An 18514-nucleotide genomic window follows, 5' to 3' on the forward strand; every position below is an offset into this window, starting at 1 on the left:
AGATGACTGTTGCTATGGTTTGAATGTTTGTCCCCTCCAAAACTCATGTTGAAATTTAATTGCCATTGTAATATTAAGAGATGGGATATTTAAGAGGTGATTAAGCCATGAGGGCTTCTCTCTCATGGGTAGGATTGATGCTAGCTTAAAAGGGTGAGTTTGGACATCTCTCACTCTCTCAGCTCTTTGGCTCTTCTGCCATGTTCCTCCCCAGTAGAGGATGTAGAATTCAAGGCACCATCTTAGAAGCAGAAGACTGGGCCCTCACTGGACACCAAATCTGCCATCACTTTGATCTTGGACTTTCCAGTCTCTACAACTGTAAGAAATAAATGTTTGTTTTTTATGTAAATTATCCAGTTTGATTTATTCTGTTATAGCAGCACAAAATGGAGTAAAACAATGTGTTCCATGAAAACTTGACTTATATATCATGTGAGTGGCTTACATATCATTGTGACTATTATGTATGGCATAATTGAAATAATTTTTAAAAACTCAGGATAATACAGCCTCTTAAAATAGGAAATCCTATTAATTTACACTCTCATTGCAATGTGATGCAAGATTCCTTTCCTTGATGACAATCTTAGCCACCTCAAATATCCTATTTATGTTTGTGCATCTCTGCTATAGTTCCATATTGTAGAGCTTGATGATCAAGATAATTCACCTCATCTCCTTTATGAATTTATGATTATCCACCACACCACTCTCTCAGTCCTTGTTTTTCTAGATTAAATAGGGTTCATCTTATTAATTACTCTTGGTGAGTAGGTTTCTTCTTGGTCAACTTAGATATATTTCTCGAGGTCTATTTCAACCAGTTTATGATCACCCCTGCACCCAGAAATAAATGGCTGTTTTGTATTTTTGCTCCTTAGCTCAAAATCTGTGGGTGGAGAAATGTTTCTAAATATGAGCAGGAGAGAGAGAGAGAGAGAGAGAGAAAGAGAGAGTAATTATGGTGGTGAGGAACTTAATTTGTGTCACCATTTAAAAAATGTTGGTTCCTTGGGAAAATACAAAACATTGATAATCGCTTTGCCTTTTTTGCTGCTTTGCTGAAATATATACTATTTTATTGGAATTATTCAAGTACTTTTAAAAAATGTCTCACTGTACACATTTAATTTTCACTCCTGTATTTGAGATTGCGTATACATTTGTATTCATGACAAATTCAGGAGAATTTGCATGACTGCACCACATGGAAAGCCAGTCATTCAGTGGGAGGCATTACCTCCTATGATTCCATAATAGCAAATGCTGAGGAGATGAGGCAAGAATATGCAAAAGAACACTTACTCTTGAACTTTACCATAGACATGCCTGCAAAATAAAACATAATAGAGCAAATGCCCTTTGCTATTTCACTGAGATCTGAAATTTATGTAGACTTTGTTTAAAGCTTTCAAATGAAAATATAAAGAAAGGAAATAAGGAAGAAAAGAATTAATTAATGGAAGTTGTAGGACAAAAAATGTTAAGGTCTTTTTACACTTTTAAATTGCCCTTTATTAACAAATATTGCTGAGATATCTCCATCTACCTCCGCAGTTTTCAAGGATGAGTATGTAAGGGGGATTCCCTGGCACATTTACCTGTGGCACTATAGCTCTTGTGAATAGGTATCTTCTCACCAAGAGTTCAAAAGAATAAATTGGCCTGGGGTTTAAATTTGGAACTATTTTCTTCAATAGGCAAAACATTGAAGAAATGAGGATTCTTTTGATGCTCTTGAGATCTTACCAATCTACCTTCCTGCCCGCTCACATCCAAACATCTAACCCTCAGGGATAATCACTCTCTCCCAACTTGATTCTCCTTTTCTTTCTTCTTTCTTCTTTCTCTAATTTTTGTTTTCCTAACTATGGCTTATAAGAGTAATGCTTAGCCACAAACATTTTTTAGTTCCTTTTGTGTCCCCAAAGAACTACTTGTGCCCAGGGACAAGAATCTGGTGAGACTTCCTAGAAGAAAAGTACAGAATTCTGAATAGGGTTCTGATTTAATAAATGGGAGATCCTTAACTTACTGAAAAACTGGCTAATTTGTTTTAGTCATAGTGCTATTGAGACTGATGTCAGGGGAATATAGATTTTTTTTAACTGTAACAGCTCCTGGAGACCGAACAATCACTATATTATAGACTTTCAGAGTGGGAAAGGACCTTAAATGTCATCTAGTCCATGCTACCCAATTGATGTTTGAATTCGTGTATAATTTTCCTGCCAAGAGGTTATCAAGCTCCTGCTTAGACACCATTAGTGATAGGTAAGTCATTACCTCTTCAAGCTATCTATACTGTCTTTGGATAGTCCTTGCTTATCCATGTAAAATTCTGCTTACATTGATTCAAAATCTGTTCTGTAGATTCCATCTATTATTCCAAGTCCTATCCTCTTGAGGATACGCAGAACACTCTGTTCTTTCATCTTAATGATAGCCCTTCAACTATTTGAAAATAACTTTCATCTTTTTCTTGTGTTTCTTATGACATTGTTTTATGTCTCTTTAGCATACTTGTGATTATCTCAATATTTCATTCTATATAAAGAGGAAGGTAAAGATAACATCTAAAATGAAAAGGTTAAGAAAATAAATTCAAGTATATTATGCACAGTTATAACTAAAAATAAAAATGTGACTAGCAAGTTTTTTTTTTTTTTGGCAGGGGTGGTAGTAGGGGAAGTAGAATGAACTAATTATATATTGACAGAAAGCTAACATATTATCTTAGGTTATAAATCAAGAAAGGGATGTATAAGCACAATATTTTGAGTTATGGCAATAACCAGCAGGAAACCCACAAAGAGAAATGGTTAAAAGTAGTTATGGCTCTGAAACTGGGGCTAAGGGTGGGAAGATAGTTTTTTTTTCCTTTTGTACCCTTCTGTATTGTTTGAATCTTTATTACATTGGGCATATACATTTCTGCAATTGTGCAATGCCTTATATGTAATTCAGAAATTTTAAATAAAAAAACTTTGGAAAAGAAAGGTTTTTAAAATATCATTTGGCCATTAATCCTGATTTAACATTAAATTGTCATCAAAATCTGAACTGATATAAAACCGTATAGTCTTTATTATTGTAATGTAGTATGTATATTCAAAGATTTTGCTTAAGAAATATTAATTTGTTTGATTAGGGGGTACTGTCCTAGATGCCACTGGGTGTGCTATATAATATACAGTGTAAGGCACTGTATTAGCTTTTTAAACCTTGAAAAAAAATGAATTTTTGAAAGATATCTAGCCTGAACTGTACTATATCTGGTATTGTGAACCTGCAATACTTTATTATAATAATAAAAAGAATGGTAGAGCTTAAAAACTATACACAGTACTTTCACATGTTTTGACCACAGCAGAACCCAGATAATCACCTCCTCCCGTCTAGATATTATATTTTTATTAATGCAGCCTAAGAATAGTCACATTGGTTGTTTTGGTGTTTGCACCACATTTACTGAATCATTCTGAGCTTACTGTCTATTGAATCCTGAAGGCTACTTTACAAGAACTACTGTTGCTAAGCTATGTTCCCGAGAGTACTGTAGACAATGAATGTGTATTCACTGCAGGGTTGTTATAAATAAAAAGCTCCCGGGTGCATTTAAAATATCATTCAATATACCAAGATATGATTTCCAGACAAGTTTTTAATAACATGGTTACTGCATTGTTGCTACCTTAATTTAGTGTCTGATGCATTATGCACAGTACACTATCAAATTATTAATAAAAAATACTATTTGATTTTGAATTCTGAATTTGGTATTTACTAGGGGTGTGCCCTTGGGAAAGTCATCTTAGTAAGTGCTAAATTGATTTTAGCTTTTATCCTTATGAGTGGAGTTGGGGGATTCATCTATAAAATGGACTTTATAATACTAAGGATTCCACAAAGAGTTGCTCTATACCATTGGCCCAGAGTAGATGCACAATAAAGGTAGATACTATTATTATGATAAATAATAATAACACAAAGAAGTGGTCCCCAAGCTTTCTTGCACATTAGAATCATATGGAGAGCTTTAAAAAATCCTGATGCCCAGGTCATATCCCGTATCAATTAAATCAGAATAGCTGGAGGTGGGAGCCGAGTGATTCTAATGTGCAGAATAGTTTTGGAACCACCAACCTGAACTAAGAAATCTTCATATTTGCCACTGAAAGATAGATTTATTGTTGTCATACTAAAGAATCCCATGATTAATTTACTTGCCAGCTGGGGTTACTAGGCTCTCTTTATAGTTTTTCCCACTCTCAGCACAGCAAGGTTTTGGTTGGTTGGTTGATTTGTTTTGTAATTACCTACAAATTTTTGGAAATTTGGTTCCAGGAAGCTGAGCTTGCAAAAATGGTGAGCCCATTGTTATTGTAAGTGGGCCTAATGTTACAGATATGTTTGTATATATTTATTTTTTAAAGGAACAATGGAGACTTTAAAACATTAGTTCCTTCAACTATTGCTCACTTAACCCAATATCAAGAACCTTAAATATTCTAGTCTTTCTCCCCTGGACATACTATCATACTATGTTAGTATAATATATAGTTTTCTTATTTTTACATGGTCCTCTTAAGATGCAGTACCCTGAAATGAAATCAGTATTTTATCATGCCTTGCCCTGGATATTTGAAATTTTATTATATAATGAAAAATCACTTTAATCTTTGATAGTCATGTCTCATTGTTGATTCTATGTTGAGTTCAACCAAAATAACTAGGTCTTTTTCAGATGCACTGATATTATTCCAGGTCTTCTGCATTGTATACAATTTTTATGTGAGTTACAGGAATTTACATCTATTTATGTGAAATAAACTTTTGTTCATTGTTTCAGTCAGTTGAAAGTTTTTGAAAGATGATTCTGTTATTCAGATTTGGTAACTAATTTTTAAAGCAAAAGTATAATTAGAGTAAATTGATATAGATGGTGATTATGGATCAGTAAGAAGAATTATTCCTAGGAAGCTTTTGTTTTGTTTTTGGATAAAGTTTGTTCTTTCTGTGTTATCTTTAAGCATTGAATTGTGGGCATTGTTTATACTTTAATGATAAGAAAGAATAAGTGGAAATATGTACTGGCATTTTAAAATTTCTTCATTAAACAAATAGATATTCAGAGGCTACTGTGTAAGAGGACCAGGATGGTTTTTAGGGATATAGAGAGTAGTAAAATAAGTTATACTTTCCTTAAGGACCTCTTGGTTTAGTCAGGAGAAAATGCAGTGTGACAAGTGGCATGATGGAGGCAAGCACAGAGTTTTTGAGGGTACAGTTGAGGGATACTGAACCCATCCTGGAAGTTCAAGTAAGGCTTCCTAGAGGACACAAATCTGTATAACAGGTAGGTAACAGCCAGGTGAAGAAATGCAAAGAAGGGAAATGAATGAGTCAAGATAATACACTAAGTGTATGTAAGCAGTCTTCCCCACTCCCTTCTCTAAAAATGGTAATGTTAAATGAAGTATATTACCACAAAAAATTAATTAAGCTTAAAAATAAGAAAGGAGAATATAGTCAGTCATCCCTTGGTATCTGTGGGGGATTAGTTCGAAGACTCCTCCCCCATAGATACCAAAATCCAAGGATGCTCAAGTCCCTAAAATAAAATGGTGTAGCATTTGTATATAACCTCCATAATCCTCCTATATACTTTAAATCATCTCAGATTATGTATAATACCTAATATAATGACTATACATCACTTCATTTGTATAGATTCAATGTAGTACTCAGTGTATGGCCAGGAGTTTGAGATCAGCCTGGGCAACATAGACCCCTTCTCTATAAACAAACAAACAAGCAAACAAAAAACCACAGCAGACAACAGACACTCCTTTTGAGAGGACCCAGATATCATATTTAGCAGACACAATATGCAGTGAAAAAATTATTAAAAGAATTAAAATGTTACATTAGACAATGTTCACTAAAAGCAAAAAGGTAAGTAAGGAGGAATAGAGAAACAAACAAACAGAAAACAGCCCAGGAGACATAGAAAAATGAAAGTAACGTGGCATACATAATTGGAAATACATTGATAATAACATTAAATATGAATGGATTAAATAATCCAATCAAGAGGTAAAGATTGTCAGGTTGGATTAAAAAAAATCAAGAGCCAATTACACTCTCTGTCTATGGGGACACTTTAGACTCAAAGATATAAATGAGTTGAAAGTAAAAGGATGAAAAAAGTTATATCATACAACCATAATTAAGCTGGAGTAGCCATACTAATATCACAGAAAGTAGACTTTAAAACAAAAACTGTTACTAGAGACAAAAGAAATATTTTATAATAATGAAAAGGTCAATACATTTAAATAAAATATACAACAAACAACAGAACTACAAAATCGATGAAGCAAAAACTGGCAGAATTAATAGGAGAAATAGATAATTCAATAATAATAGTTGGAGACTTGAATACCTCAATTTCAATAATAGAACATTTGGGTAGGAAGTCAATAAGGAAATAGAAAACTTGAACATTCTATACCAATTAGACCTAAGAAACATCTATATAACACTTTAACCAATAACAGCAGATTACAAATTCTTCTAGAGTGCATATGGAATATTCTCCAGGATAGAACATATGCTGGATCATAAAATGAGCCTCAATAAAATTAAAAGGATTTAAATCATACAGAGTGTATTCTCCAACAATAATGGAATAAACTTAAAAATTAATAACTGAAAGTAACAAGTGAAAGAAATTTGGGAAATTCACAAATGTGGAAATTAAATAATACACTCCTAAATAACCAATGGATCAAAGGAGAAATCACATGGGATATTAGAAAATACTTTGTGATGAGTGAAAATGAAATGAAGAGAAAACATACCAAATGTTATGGAATGAAGCTAAAGCAGTGCTTAGATGGAGAATACTTATATTAAAAAAGAAGAAATAAATCAATAACTTAGCCTTCTATTAATATCTTAAGGCACTGAAAAAAGAAGAAATTAACCCAAAAGCAAGCAAAAAGAAGAAAAATGTAAGAATAAATTGGAAATTAATTAAATAGAGAATAGAAAAATAGATAGAAGCAATGAAACCAACAGTTTCTTCTTTGAAAAGATCAGAAAAATTAATAAACATTTACTTAGGCTGGCCAAGAAAAGAGATAACTCAAATTACTAAAATGTAGAATGAAAGAGGGTGTATAAAGGAGTGCTATGAACAAAACATTAGATCATCTAGGTGAAATGGAAAAATTCCTAGGAAGACACAATAGAAAATCCAAATAGACCTATAACAAATAAAAAGAATAAATTGGCTAGAGGAACATCAATTTTATTGATCTTTTTACAAAAACAGCTTTTGGTTTCATTGATTTTCTCCATTGATTTTCAATTTTGAATTTCTGCTCTGATTTTAATTATTTGCTTTCTTCTGCTTACTTTGGATAACTTGCTATTCCGTTTCTAGTTTCCTAATGTCATTTCTAGTTTCCTAATGTGGAAGCTTATGTGATTGATTTTAGATGTCTTTTTCTAATATATGCATTCAATGCTATAAATTTCCCTCTAAGCACTGTTTTTGTTGCATCCCACAAGTGTTGAGAAGTTGTGATTCCCCTTTTTTTTTTTTTTCAGGATATTATGAGGATACAAACGTTTTGGTTACATTTTATGTCTTTGCCTGACCCAAGTGAGGTTTAGAGGCTTGCCCTTCCCCTCTACAATGCACACCGTGACCATTAGTTGTGAGTTTGCCCCCCCACCCCCCCAATCCCTGGAGAATATTACTACCATGTGAGCACCATAGTGTTGATCAGCTAGTGCCAATTTGACGGCAAGAACATGTGGAGGCTATTCCTCCAATCTTGTGATACCTCACTGCGGATAATGGGCTCAAGCTCAATCCACGAAAATATAAGAGGTGCTAGATCACTGTTGATTCTTACAATTGAGTAATATTCCATTGTATACATATACCAAATTTTAATAATCCACTCATGAATTCATGGGCACTTGGGTTGTTTCCACATCCTTGAAATAGTGAATTGTGCTGCCATAAACATTTGGATGTAGATATCTTAATTATAGAATGTCTTTTGCTCTTTTGGGTAAATGCCTAATAGTGCTATTGCTGGATCGAATGGTATTTCTATTTTTAACTGTTTGAGGTATCTCCAAATTCTTTTCTACAGAGGTTGCACCAATTTGCAGTTCCACCAGCAGTGTAAGAGTGTTCCTATCTCTCCACATCCTCTCCAGCATTTGTTGTTTTGGGATTTTTTTGATAGAGGCCAATCTCACTGGGGTTAGGTGATATCTCATTGTGGTTTTGATTTGCATTTTTCTAATGATTAGAGATGTTGAGCATTTTTTATATGTTTTCTGGCCATTATTCTGTCTTCTTTTTACAAGTTTCTGTTTATTTCCTTTGCCCATTTATTGATGGGGTTGTTTGATTTTTTTCTTATTGATTGTTTTAAGTTCTAGATAGATTCTTGTTATCAGCCCTTTATCGGATGTGTAGAGAGCAAATATTTTCTCCCATTCTGTAGGCTGTCTATTCACTCTAATGATAGTTTCCTTGGATGTGTAAAAGCTTTTTAATTTGATCAGATCCCATTTATTTATTTTTGTTGCTGCGGTGATTGGTTTTGGGGTCTTCTTCAAAAATTCTTTGCCTAGGCTGATGTCTGAAAGTGTCTTTCCAACATCTTCTAGAATTCTTAAGGTTTCATGCCTTAGGTTTAATTCTGTTATCCATCTTGAATTGATTTTTTTGAGAGGTGAGGAGTGGGGATCCAGTTTCAATCTTCTGCATGTAGCTATCCAGTTCTCCCCCATTTATTGAAAAGAGAATCTTTTACCCAGTGTATATTTTTGTATGCTTTGTTAAATATTAGATTACCATATGCAGATGGTTTTATTTCCAGATTCTCAGTCCTGTTCCAAAAGTCTATGTCTCTATTTTTGTGTCAGTACCATGCTGTTTTAGTTACTATAGCCTTGTAGTACAACTTGAAGTCTGATAGACTGATACGTCCCAGTTTGTTCTTTTTACTTAAGATTGCTTTGGCTACACTAGGTCTTCTCTGGTTCCATACAAAGTGTAGAACTGTTTTTTCTAGATTTGTAAAGAATGATAGTACTTTGATAGGGATTGCATTAATTCTGTAGATCACTTTAGGTAGTATGGACATTTTAATGATATTGATTCTACCAATCCATGAGCAGGGTAGATTTTTCCATCTGTTTACATCTTCTACCATTTCTTTTCTTAGTGTCTCATAGTTATCCCTGTATATGTCTCTCACATCTTTTGTTAAATATCCTCCCTTGTTCTTTATAAAAATTTCTTTTAGCTATCCAAGTTATTTTATATTTTCAAATAAATTTTTGATTTTCCTTGTTTGTATCTGTAATTCTTACTGAAATTTTGATTGTAATTGCATGAAATCTGTTTACCAATCTGGAGAAAATTAATATCCTTACTCTGTTGAATCTTCTAATACATAAACACAGTTTGTATTTCCATTTATTTACATATTATTTTATTTCTTTCATCAGCATCATGTATTTTTCAGAATATAAGTCATGTACTTGTTTTCCCAGATTAACACCTATATACTTGTCATTTTTAGGTCACTGTAAATGATATTGTATTTTACTTTTGGTATCCACATGTTTATTGCTAGTATATAAAAATAAAATGTACTTTTGTATATTGACCTTATATTCTGCACCTTTATTGAACTCATTTATTAATTCTAGGTGTATTTTAAAAATAAATTCATTGGGGTTTTCTATGAAAACGATCATGACATCTGCAAATAGGGAAGTTCTAATTCTTCTTTTCTGGTCTACATGCCTTTTATTTCTTTCTCTTGCCTTGTTGCATATCTAGAACATCCAGCATTATGCTTAATAAAAGTGATGAGAGTAGATATACTTCCCTTGTTCCCAATGTAAGGAGAAAAGCATTTAGTCATTCACCATTAAGTACAATGTTAGCTATAGGTTTTTCATAGATGGTTTTTATCAAGTTGGGGATATTTTTATTTTCTGAGAGTTTTTTTTTTCATTAAAAATGAGCACTGAATTTTGTCAAATGAATGTTTTTTCTGCACCGGTTAGTGTGATAATGTTATTTATTCTTTCTTTAACCTGTTAATATGGTAGATTAGATTGATTTTTGAACATTGAACCAGCCTTGCATCACTGGTTGCATCTGTTGTCTCTGATGAGAAATCTGATGTCATTTAAATTGTTTATTTCTTATAGGTATGGTGTCATTTTTCTCTTACTGCTTTCAAGATATTTTCTTTGCCTTTTTTTTATAAGTTTTATATGATCTATCTTGGTATGTATTTGGGCGAGGACAGGCAGGTTATCCTAATTGTTGTTTGCTCAGCTTCTTAAATCTGTAGGTTGATGCCTCTTGCCAATTTTTTTTCAAGTTTTCAGCCATTTTTGAGCACTTTTTATCGCCTCATCTTCTTTCTACTTTCCTCACTGGACTACGATTAACAGAAATGTTAGTTTTTTTTTATATGGCTTCATAGGTCTCTGAGTCTCTGATCATTTTTCCTTCAGTCTGCTTTAACTCTGTGATTCAGATTGAGTGATTTCTATTGTTCTAGCTTTTAATTCTCTCATTCTTTCCTTTGTCACCTCCACTTTTCTGTTAAGCTCATCTTTTGAGGTTTTTATTTTAGTTATTATATTTTCCACATCTAAAATTTCCATTGTGGCTCTTCTTTATATTTTTATTTTTTCTATTGATATTTTCTATTAATTCGCTGAGACTTTCTTTTTCTTTGTTTATAAATATTTGTAATTATTCAGTGAAGTATTTTTATTAGAGCAACTTTAAAATTATTGTCAGATGCTTCTAACATTTCTGTCATTTCAGTGTTAACATCTATTAATTATCTTTTTTTATTGATCTCAATATTCCTGATTCTTGGTATTATGGGTGATTTTTATTAAAATATGGATACTTTACGTATTATGTTTTGAGACCCCATGTTATTCAAAATTTGTTTAGTTGCTTTCGTTGTTTTTTTCTGGTACCACTCTGTCATGGGCACCACCTTGTTACTGTCAGGTGTAAGAAGAAGTCCATTTTCCCCACTTGGTTTCTGGTGACACATGAGAAAAGATTCTTCTCATTACTGCTGGGAAGAAGTGACACTCCAGCTTCCTACATGATTTGCACTGACATGGTTGTGTGTGAGTGACCTTGTTAAAGCTGGAAAATGATGAGATTCTTGACTTCTACTAGGTATCTTCTGACACTACCTCTATGAGGAGGGGGAGGGCTACTTCATTACTGTTCAGTGGGGTTGAAAATCTAAGCTCTCCACTTGGTTTCAACTGACACCATAGAGTAGATTCATTGCAAGTGGCAGAGATGATAGTTTGGGTTCCCTATGTAATCTTCCTGATATCACTCTAGCAAAGTCAGTGTGGCATCTTGTTATATCCTAGCAAGAAAGGAAATCTAGATTCAGAGAGCCCAGCCACAGAGTGTTGTGTCTGCCTAGGGACCAACACTGCCACTGCTGCCTCCTCATCACCATTGCCAGGCCAGGGAGGGAGCAGGGAAGCTGGGCACTTTCTTACACCCGTGGGACCAGTGCTACTGCAACTCTGCTACTGCCCCTGCTGCTGCTGCTGTGAGACCTCTGCATAGGTGAACTTCCTTGGCTGCCCACCCCCACTGCTGCCACTGTTGCTGGTGCTGTGGGACCCAGGTGGGAGAAAATCCCTCAGCCCCCTGCCTCTGCTGCCACTGCTGCTGTAGGAACCAAGCAAGAGCAAATCCCGATAGCTCCAGCCTCTGCTGCCCCTTCTTGCCCCCCCTACCCCCTCCACCCCCGCATCCCCCGCCCCTGCTGAAGCAATGGCCTGGGAACCAGCCTGCACCTCCACACAAACACCCCCCAGCACCTACTTGGACTGTTACAAAAACAGGGGAATGGGAAGATACAGGAGAGCAGCAGTGTTCCTGGAATTCTGACCTAGATAGGGACTGGGAAGTGCCATGAATACTTTAGGACAGAGGAGGACAGAGAGTGCACTCTCCCGCACCTGGAAGTGCATGGCTTATGATCCAAAGTTGTCTGCGCCCCTCCCAGTGGAGACACAAGTGCAGAGAGGATACTGTATGGCAGGAGAGTGCCCCTATCCCAGAGCAGAAGCAGCACAAGAGCCTGGGAAGGGACGTGGAGATGGGAAACTCCCCTCCTGTAACTACCCAGTGCTGCGGATATAGCTCCCTCTGCTCCTAAGCATGAACTTTTGGTGCAGTGTTCCCAACCTGGGAATCTCAGCCCCTGGGTGACTATATCACTGGGTCTACAGCCAATGCTCCCCAGCATCCACTCAAACCACAGCAGACTTGGGGGAACAGAATCCATGGAGCTTGGGGCTCACTCCTTTCCCTTTAAAAAACCACAAGTACTTTTGAGTACCCTAAGTACAAAACCTAATACCTCCCCTGGGGGAAGGCGGGGCTAGTAGTCCTTTCCTTGAGCTGCCTGTTTCTTCTGGGAGGAGACTACCCTCCCTGGAGGCAGGTTCCTAGCACCACCACACCTCCCCTGCTTGAACATTTCATCCACAGCCCACAGCCAGTCTGGTAGCCCTACACACAGCAGATTGAACTGCCTTCACCACCTCTGCTACAGCTGGACCAGGGGTGGCAGCTGCAATCTTGGCGCTTTTGGGCCCCTGAAGGACACAGACCACTATCACTACCAAGAGAGGGAGATGTGAACAGCTTGTACATTCCACAGTTGCCTGCCTCTGCTAATCTTGTCAAGAGAGGCCACTCCTCCTGTCACAGATTCACAGTGCATCTACCCTTCTCCTGCCTGAGAATTCTTCCAGAGCAGCAGAGTTCTCATCAGAGAACAGGTGAAGAGCAAACCTATCTGTATTGAGCTGAGGGAAGAGATTCCAGATGAGAAGGAACCAGCATAACAATGCTGGCAATATGGAGAAACAGGCTCCTCCAACACCCCTGAAGGATCACACAAACTCTGCAGCAATGGACTCCAACCAAAAGGAAATTTTTGAAATGTCAGATATGGAATTCAAAATATGGATTGCAAGTAAGCTCAATGGGATCAAAGAGAAAGTTGAAAACCAACACAACGAACCCCCCCCAAGAAAAAGGAGGAGAAAACTTTCCTGGTCTTGAAAGAAATTTAGACAACCAAGAAGGTCAACGAACTACTGGGAGATTTATTGCAAATAGGACATCACATCACCAAGGTACATAATAATCAGTCTGGCCAAAGGCAACATGAAAGAGGAACTCCTATGAGCCATGAGGCAAAAACATCAAGTAATTTACAAAGAAAAGCCCATCAGACTAACAGCAGACTTCTCAGCAGAAACTTTACAGGCCAGAAGGGACTGGGGTCCTATCTTTAATATACTTAAACAGAATAACTTTCAGCCAAGAATTTTGTGTCCTACAAAACTAAATTTCAGAAATTAAGGAGAAATAAAATCTTTCTTAGACAAGCAAACACTAAAGGAATTTGTCACCAACAGACCTTCCCTACAAGAAATGATCAAAAGTGCTCTAAACACTGAAAAGAGGGGTTGACACTCATGAGTGTAAAAACACTTGAAAGTAAAAACTCATAGCTCCTACAAAACAGTAACTCAAGGGAGAAAACAAATAGTCAACAATCAACATGATGACTTGAACTATACCTCACTTATCAATATTAACATTGAATGTAGATGGTCTAAATGACCCACTTAAAAGACATAGATTGAGGAAATGGATAAAAAAACACACCCCAAATATCTGCTTTCTCCAAGAAACACATTTAATTCATAAAGAGTCATATAGATTCAAGGTAAGGCAGTGGAAAAAAAATATTGCATGCAAACGGAAACCAAAAGCAAGCAAAAGTAGCTACTCTTTTATCAGATAAAATATACTGTAAATCAACAACAGTGAAAAAAGACAAAAATGGTTATTATATAATGATAAAGGGAATAATTCAGCAAGAAGATATAGTAATCCTAAATATAGATGCACCCAACACCGAAGCTCCCAGATTCATAAAACAGATACTAATAGACCCAAGAAATGAAATAAATGGCAACATAATAATTATGGGGGACTTTGATACTCTACTGACAGACCTAGACAGATCATAGAGGTAGAAAAATCAACAAAGAAAGAGTGGTATTATACAAGACTCTGAAACAAAGGGACCTAACAGATATTTACAGAACATTCTATGCAAAAACTGCAGAATATACATTCTTCTCATCAGCACATGCAATAATTTCCAAGATAGACCATATGTTAGGCCATAAAACAATATCAGAAAATTTAAAAAAATTGAAATCATACCATGTATCTTCTCAGACCACAGTGGAATAAAACTAGAAATCAATTCTAGGAGGAACTCTCAAAACTATACAAATACTTGGAAATTAAACAACCTGCTGCTGAATCATCCTTGGGTCAATGATGAAATCCACAGGGAAATAAAAAAAAATTTTTCAAGTTCAATGACAATGGTGACACAAGCTACCAAAAATCTCTGCGATACAGAAAAAGCATTGCTAAGATGGAATTTCATAGTACTAAATGCCTATGGCAAAAAGACAGGAAGATCACAAATTAACAACCTAATGTCATACCTCAGGGAACTAGAAAAATAAGAAAAAAGGAAACTCAAAGCCAGCAGAAAACAAGAAATAACAAAGACAGGTCAGGATTAAATGAAATTGAAACCCCCTGCCCATAACAAAAACAATACAAAGGATCAATGAAACGAAAAGTTGGTTCTTTGAAAAAATAAACAAAATTGACAGACCACTAGCTAGATTAACCAAGAAGAGAGAGGATTCAAATAAGATAAATTAGAAATGAAAAAGGAGATATTACAACTGATAACCACAGAAATACATAAAATGATCTGAGACTACCATGAATACCTCTATACACACAAACTAGAAAATCTAGAGGAAATGGATAAATTTTTGGAAATATGAAAACTCCCAAACCTAAATTAGGAAGAAACAGAAATCCTAAACAGATCAATATTGAATCGTGAGATTAAATCTGTAATAAAAAAAACTTCCTAACAAAAAAGCCAAGGACCATATGGATTCACAGCCAAATTATACTAGACCTACAATGAAGAACTGGTACCTATCCTACTGAAAATGTTACATAACATCGAGAAGAGGGAAATCCTCCCTAAATCATTCTATGAAGCCAATATCACCCTGATACGAAAGCCAGGGAATGACGTAATAAAAAAAGAAAACTACAGACCAATATCCCTCATGAATGTAGATGCAAGAATCCCCAACAAAATATTAGCAAACAGAATCCAGCAGCACATCAAAAAGATAATTCACCACTGTCAAGTGGGTTTCATCCCAGGGATGGGGCAAGGGTGGTTCAACATATGCACATCAAGAAATGTGATTCACCACATAAACAGAATTACAAACAGAAATGGTATGATCATCTTAATAGATGCAGAAAAAGCATTCAATAAAATACAGCACCCCTTCTTGATAAAAACCCTCAACAAAGTAGGCATAGGAAGAACATAGTTCAAAATAAAAAAAAGCCATATATGACAATCCAAAGCTAATATCAGTCTGAGAGGAAAAAAATGAAAGTATCCCCCATAAGAACTGGAACAAGACAAAGATGCCCACTGTCACCACTTCAGGTCAAAACTGTACAGGAAGTCCTAGCCAGAATAATGAGGCAAGAGAAATAAATAAAGAGCATCCAAATAAGAAAGGAGGAGGTCAAACTATCCCTGTTTGCCAATAATATGACATTAATATTATACTTAAAAATCCATAAAGATTCCTCCAAAGACTCCTAGAATTAATAAATAAATTTAGTAAAGTCTGAAGTTACAAAATTAATGTACACGTTGGTAGTGGTGGGCCCATTACCACCAACAAATACATATATTCTCTGTGGTGTTTGACAGGAGTTGTATAGTTATTGTCTAAAAGTTTTCCATCTAGGCTGTTCCTTTCTTGGTTCTTTGGATTAAGAGGGCATATTTTTGGTGGGGGAGGTGATTTTTTTTATTGGTACCTGTTGTGTGTTAACATATTAACAGCTTCTTTAGCTCAGGATATATGAAGCAAAAAGAATACCCAGGGAACTCACCACTAAGTTATTCCTTCTGACCAAGATATCTAGCTGGTCTATCTTCTTCTTGCCAACATTTAGACTTCTTATGTTTGTTTTACATATAACGTCCAGGGTTTTTAATTGTACTTGGTGGGAGAAATAAAGAAAAGTATAAATTCTCTATGTTTCTGGACATGGAATTGACCTAGCAATTTTATTCCTAGGTAATAAATATTTAAGAGAGAGAAAAACATGTCCATGCAAATACTTGTGCATGAATCTTCTTAGCAGCTGAATTTATAAGAGGCAATAACTAAAACTTACCAAATGCCCATCAACATATGAAGGACAAAATAAATTATATTATATTCATATTATTGAATGTTATTTAAAAATTAAAATATCTATCTGGCAATATTGAATGTGGGAGAAAGTACAGGGAAAGATGAATACTTAGACATATCGGTAGAAATATAATTCATTATAATTTCTTGGGAAACAAATATTAATAGAATAAAGTTAAATTTGGGCAAAATTAAAAATGTGCATCTGACTTCTAGAGGACCTAGAAAATCTCTTATAAGTGTATATAAGAGACTGTATACAAAGATGCTTAACAGCACTTTTTGTAACATACAGAAATTGGAAATAATCTCAAATGTCCATCAATAGGGGATTAGATGAATCATGGTGTCTTGGTGAAGTATATCTAATTATCTTATGAATTGAAGTAAAAAAAACTTATTGAATATAAAAGTTACAGAGTTAACATATGCAAATTGCACTAGTTGTATAGTTATATACATTTTAAATCACACAAAACTATTTTGAAACTAGTTTTATGGACATAAATGTATGTAATACATGTATAAAAACTTGGATAAAAAATACACCTGGAATTTAAATATATGGTTGCACCTAGTCTGGGACAAACAGTATAAAGGAACTTAAACATAAAGAATCTCTCTTTTGCAAACAAACATTTTCCAGAATTTACATTCATAGGCATTCATTATGTTATTTTCTATAATCTGTTTTTACTTTTTCATAATTAAAAAGGGAAAGAGGAAATTATAGTGAGATTTAGATTTCCAAAATGGGGAAAACATACATGCAAAAATGATGAGGCGTATTTGGAAAATTGTAAGAAGTTTAAGGGTGGGTGAAGGGCACATAAGTATTGAGTCATATATAGGTAAAAGACAGATTGAGAAGCGCCTTGTATGTCATCCTGAGAAGCATGTAGATTTTTCTTTAACGTAGTGAGGCACCATTGAAGGCTTTGAAGAATGGGAGTTACATAAATGCATACATGCAATAAAGGCATATGTAAGTGCTGTAGTGTTAGAGGTGTGAAAAGGAAAAGGAAGGCAAATAAAGAGAAGAGGCAATGTGAACAATATATTTGTTACAAATAACAGTAAATAATAAAAGCTAAGTCTTGTTGGCACATAGGCTCCTTGAGGGCAGAAAACCTGTATTTTGCTTAGTATGTGCCCCAGAGCAGAGTAGTATAGATGAACAAATGCTCAGTAGTTACAGTGGCTGGCTGCTGAAAGAGTTCATGGTTGGGCTTTTATTGTGGGAAGTTCTATTTCAGAGACATGATTTGTTAAGTGGTAGGTTTAGATCTGTGTAGTATAAATTATGTGATAGATCTGGATTTTTAATTTGCTGGATGATAAGCTGAATGCCCACCTGCTTGACTGAATTTATTACCACCAATTCAGCTGTAAAGATAGTTCCCTAAATTACATCATTAGAAAAATCATTTGTTGGATTAAATGAATTTATATTTTGACAAATATTTGAGCCAAATTGATAATCACAATAGGCTATCTTGGTCATATGCATTGACACAGTCAAAGGCTCACTGGGTAAATACTAAGAAACAATGTTTTATTTTACCCTGTCTAGAAAGATGCAGAGGTTCTTCTCTGAAATATCAGAGACCAAGGAATTACAAATCCCACTTTATTCCCATTCTCATTTATGTTACATTGTTTTACATAATGTCATGATTTTTAAATTTATCCTTCAAAATAGAAAAAAAATCACACAGTGAAATTTATAATTGACTGGTACACATATATGGGATGAGTATGGGATAGTTTACACTAAGATAAGTTTCAAAAAAATATTTGGAAAATGATCAGTTTATATCTACTGTCAGCTGATCAATTAATGTTTGCCCAGTTTGAAGCTAGACTCTGAAAATTGGCTTATGAAATCTAAGATAAAACCTCTGTTCTTGTCACTTACCTTCTTGACATCTTTAAAGCCAGGTTAATAGTCCTTAATTTGTAAGATCATTGTGGGATTTAATTTATATGTATATATATATTTGTATATGTGTGTCTATGTACATGTGTATATAAG

Source organism: Eulemur rufifrons, chromosome 30 (assembly GCF_041146395.1).
Source record: "Eulemur rufifrons isolate Redbay chromosome 30, OSU_ERuf_1, whole genome shotgun sequence".
Classification (NCBI taxonomy): domain Eukaryota; kingdom Metazoa; phylum Chordata; class Mammalia; order Primates; family Lemuridae; genus Eulemur; species Eulemur rufifrons.